The sequence below is a fragment of the Pinus tabuliformis genome, chromosome 6 (assembly GCF_031772625.1).
Source record: "Pinus tabuliformis cultivar Carrire ecotype Pingquan chromosome 6, CPIR1, whole genome shotgun sequence".
Lineage (NCBI taxonomy): Eukaryota > Viridiplantae > Streptophyta > Pinopsida > Pinales > Pinaceae > Pinus > Pinus tabuliformis.
In genome coordinates this window covers 1890801247-1890806438 of record NC_142292.1, presented here as the reverse complement: position 1 = coordinate 1890806438, position 5192 = coordinate 1890801247, and the positions used below count along the sequence as shown (strand labels likewise).

Below are 5192 nucleotides of genomic sequence, written 5' to 3'. Positions count from 1 at the left end.
TGGAGCATTCTAGACATTGCAAAGTGTCAGACCTTGGTTTGAGCTGTACATGCATGCTTGCTCTACACCGGTTGCAACCAGTGTTTCAGCAGGCAGCCCTGAGGTACTACTTCCTCCATTTAATAATGGTTTGAACAAATCTCCATTGGTCAGCCAGGCCCCTGCACATCACATACATATTGAGAAGCGTGTTTTGTAGAAATCTGTCTGCGCTAAATCCAGTCTGATTGATGTGAGCATGGATAAGTTTGTCCTCTGCCAAAGATTTTTTCTGAATGTAGGTTTGCAATATTGAAACATATGTAGGATAGTCCACTGGGCTGCCCGTACAATCAAATATACCCAATGCCTCATTCAAACAGTTTTGTTTACAAAGTGTTGACTGATGGTGCAAACAGTGTATTTGGAGGATAACAGTGGCGTAAAGAGAATTTCAAGCCTCCCTTTACAATCTCGTACTACGCCATCACAATCTCGAAAGTAACCAGGTTCAATCTAACAAGCCATAGATAGCTGATTACTAGAGACCTCTTTGGACATGATGCAAGGATTCCAGGTTTGAATTTTCTGCAATAAATTGGCTTCCTGAATCTCAAGGATTAAAAGTCGCAACCTCATTGGCGATCTTTTTCTGGGAAAATGCTTTTGGAGCTCCTGAATAAGATCCAGAGCTTGTTGATTTGAACTTTTGTGAGGATCTACAGCAAAATGGACTTCGTGCATTAGGCGTTCAATCATGTTGATTGTATATGGCCGATCAGTCTCAGGGTTGATTGTCTTCTCCATCACAATTGTTGCAATGTCACGGAATTGGCTTGATAACTGAGATTCTCTCTCCTTTCCCGCAATTTGGACCTCTCCTTTATTAAGAACCTCCAACCATAAATTTTCATGATCATCTGTTCCAAAATATTTTATCAAGTCCTTAGATTTTTCCAGAATTCCTTTGGAGACATTTGAATACACTGTATGAGACTGCAGCACCTCATCCAAATCCTTCTCTATTCTTGTAACAAGCAATTTCAAAACGCATTCTGTGTTTCTTCAAGCGAACTATGGCCACGTTTGTTAATCCTTTTTGCCCAACAGGTTGTACTATTGTCTTTGACATTTCCGATGGCCGGTGTGGACAAAATTATATGGCTTCCTCCAATCGCTTTTGTTTATGTAGCGTGACTCACCTGAAACAATTGTTGAAGAGACTTCCACTGCAGAGAGGCTGGATGAGATAAGTGAATGATATTCAATTATTCGAGATAAAATGGGAATTTTCCCTGGTTTTTGAAAGCTACAGTTGCTTGTAGTCATCTAAATGTTATCATCAACCAGAGTTATCGACCGAGAAGACTACTTGAACAAGAAACTTCGAAGGGCTGCAACGTATTTAGATTAGAAGGTCGGCCAAACCGAAAATTGTTAGGGACAAAATATGAGCCCTCTACCAGTGTTGTGAAGGAAGTTCCTCCTTGAACCTTGGGTGTAAAATTGATAAAATACACTGTATTTCTTGAATAGATATCTATGTAAAGCTTGCATCCTTACTGATATATATTTCTGAGTGGAAAAACAAGTATTTTATTTGTTGTAGCATTTGAGCTTCATTGTTTGGGAATGCACAATATACTTTCCTTGTATATGAATGCAACCAACCATCGTTGTGTGTGGATTTGGAGAATAAGTAGAGTTAAAATCTAGCCTTTGATTCGTTCCTCAAGGAATAATCTCATTTGATTGTTGTAGTTTTCTTAGAGAACAAACTTTTAGAATACCTTGTAGTGACATTGGTTCATAGTTGGCTTAAAGTGTAAGTTTAACATTCGAGAAAATGGCCAGAATCAATGAAGTATTAGAGTTGCTCATAACTCTGATATTGTCTACTACTCATGATACATTAAAAGTTAGCAAAGTTTCTCTCACAGACATTCAGGTCTATCTACAAAATGTACAGGAAAAGATCGATTTTTTGCAGCTTGAATCTCAGCTACAGCAAGAAGAATTAAAATAGAGGAGTCATTCTGAACATTTTTCTGTTCAAAACATTGAGACTACAACCTATCAGAAGCAAGTTAATATTGTTACAGTTGGTTCAGATTTAGTACCCAATAAAGCAGCAGTTGTACATGCAGATGCAGAAACTCAGTCTGCACTTCCCAAGCCCATCATCAGACCTTGGGAACAGCTTGTACACAACAAGCATAGAACTGGTCTTGGATATGACAAGGACTTGTCCTTTCATATTCCAGACTACTCAAAGCCCATTCAGTTTCAGAGTGTTGGATTCATTCATGACAGTTTACCTACTCCTCATGACAGTTCACCTTCAGTTGTTCCAGATTCTGCCTATCTTCCACAGCAGTGACAACAACAACAGATTGTGAAATTCCAACACTGTGACCGAGTTGGCCATTTGAAAGATCACTGTTTTGATCTTCATCCATGTAAGCACTGTCATAAAACCACCCATTCTTCACACAGATGCTTCAGAAACAAACGTCCTGCAAGAACAAAGATTCATCTTGGATGGATCGCTTCTTGGAAATGGGCATCGACAGCCAAGAAAATATTCCAAACACATGTCAGAACTTGTTCCAAAGTATTGAACAGTCTTACAATTGAGTTTTCTCCATCATCTCACCTTCTATTTGACAGGGGGGGAAATGATGGTCATCTACAAGCTTCAAAGCCACATCAAGCGAGCCTGAGCCACAACCTACCACACCATTTTCAGAGTTGTAGCCAGAGACAAAGATGCCCTTGAGCATGCCTTCAGTTGGAAATCTAGGACACTTCCTATAGCAGAAGACTTTAGCTTCTTGCCAGTTTTGGAAGAATTCAAGGAACAAAATTGAGAACACTTCATCTAGCAGAAGACTTCATCTTCTTGCCATATTTGGAAGAGTTTCAGGAATTGCATTAAGCATTCCAGAGTTGTTGGTCATCCTTAAACCATCACAGGTTGAGACTTCCCTTTTTAGGTTGAAGTTCTCCCTTTTATTCAGGGTGAGACCTCCCTTTCATGGTTGAAGGTTTCCCTCTTCAAAACAATAGGAGCACTTCCTCTAGCAGAAGACTTCAGCTTCTTGCCAGTTTTGGAAGAGTTCTGGGAACTGCACTAAGCGTTCCAGTGTTGGTGGTCATCCTTAAACCACCGCCCTTTATACCAACATTTTAGAGAGCACATTCAGCCTAGTGGTGCCATGCATTTTTTGCACATTTTGTATTACAACTCTCTTCTTGGACTCATACATAACCCTTCAGATTAAGGGGGGGAATGTTGCACACCTAATCCTCAATTGGTTAGTGTGGAAGCCGAATGGACAAAAGGAGTCCAAGAGACCTTGGGATGTGGAACCTAATGGTCACATAATGTACTATAAATGTATATCTCTTGTTAATAAAAATTGTGCTCTCAAGTTTTATCTTTCATCTTCTGTTGCTCCCATGTGTGTTTAACACCTACAATGAGTTAATTGACCTATTTGTCCATCCAGAAACCACTTTATTGACAGGACTTTCCCCTCCTAGGATAAATGGTGACATGAATAAAATCCTCCAGCTCTCCAAGCAGTACAGGATAGGTGACTAGTACCTATATATGAATCACACAGAAATCAGGATTTATGGATGTGAACTCTACCCTTTTAAGCTGCCAAAGTATGTTCCAATGAGACTCTTTGCATTGGAATATTTTAGGCAAATGATAAATGCAGACCTAGTCCATTTTTGTAATGCCAAGAAGAAAGCTCAGCTTAGAATCAAGAACCAACTAGGCCCTTTTGTCTGCAACACTAGGGAAGCATGGAAAGAAGCAGAAAATTTTTTAGAAGAGCAACTTAAGTTACAAAAGAGTTTTGAGTGGAAACCATATGATCCTAATAGTTTTATATGTGATAGGAGAATGAAGAACAGGTTGTCCCCATATATTCACCATAGAATTCCAGAAATTGAAAAATATGCAAATATGGATGAATGGAGGGAAGGTACCCTAGTAGAGCATGATAGTGAACAGGTCAATTTTGAGAAAGTTATGAGAGATCTTGAGAAAACACTTGACTTGGATTCTTTTGGGCAAGTATCATTTAAGTTATCTCAAAGGTCAGGAGTTGGTGCCTCCAGTGTTGGAACCTCTTAGCAACCTTCACAAGAAACAAGTATACCAGCTACAGGGTCATCAAAGGGCAATGAATTAGAGACCATCTTTCAACACACTAAACAACCTACAATGTCCAAGCAACCTGAAACTTCCAGAGAATAGGCTCAAATACAGACTCCTCCCACTCAGATCAATATAGGGGAGCCTCCAGTTCTACAAACTCCTCTAAATAAGGAAAGAAACAAAAGGAGAGACAGGGAAAAAACTACCCCTGCCAGTGAACCATCAGGACAAACTAGAACAAAGAGATAGAGAATAAATCCCCTTTTAGAGGAGGAATTTGCAAAAGAAAATATAGATAGTCAGAGGGAAGAAAGAGTGGAAAGCCAGCAAACTACATCCACTAGCTCTCGAAGGCAGGAGCTAGAAAAGCAGAAAAGCATAGATATATGTTCTTCCAAGTCACCACGGACTGATGCCTCAGACATCAAGAAAACATTCACAGAAATAAAAGCCAGGAATCATCCATTGAGACTACAGGTGTATAACCAATATTTGAAAATGGCTCCTACAAATCAAAAGAGATTGATGCCAGCCTATGACATCAAAGAAGGAAAGATGATAATGAGCTATTTCAAGCCCAACGTGTAGCAGCCTAGATCAGCAGTAGATTATCTCTAAACAAATTTCAAAGTCATGGCCAAGGATATTCATCCTTTGGATCAAATTTAGTTGCATAAGCAAACAGGAGAAATGATTTACTCAACCTTGACTGGCAAGGCAATGATGGCCCATAGGTTACAAAATTTTTTGGACAACACTACTGCTCAACTACACTTGGAAAAGGCGTCCTCTCAAGCCAAAGATAATAGAATAAAAACCTTAGAAGAAATCATTATTGGATTGGGCCATGATCCCAAAGTTGAAAAGGCTATAGAAGCCTTGATTAAAAAGAAAGATGAAGATATTGCTACCCTAAGGAAGCAACTTAAACTGCCACCTTCAAGGCATCCACAGACCGATGAGGTTATAAAGCAAAAATCTGAAGAAGAGCTGATGGATTTACTCTTACAGCTCAATGAATGATTGAATGATACTG

At 39.4% G+C, this 5192-nt stretch overlaps 1 pseudogene; it reads right to left on the bottom strand.

Annotated features, from left to right (window-relative positions):
* Positions 1-354: 354 nt before the first annotated feature.
* LOC149266714 (uncharacterized) lies at positions 355-1111 on the bottom strand (annotated as a pseudogene).
* Between the last annotated feature and the right edge of the window lie 4081 nt (positions 1112-5192).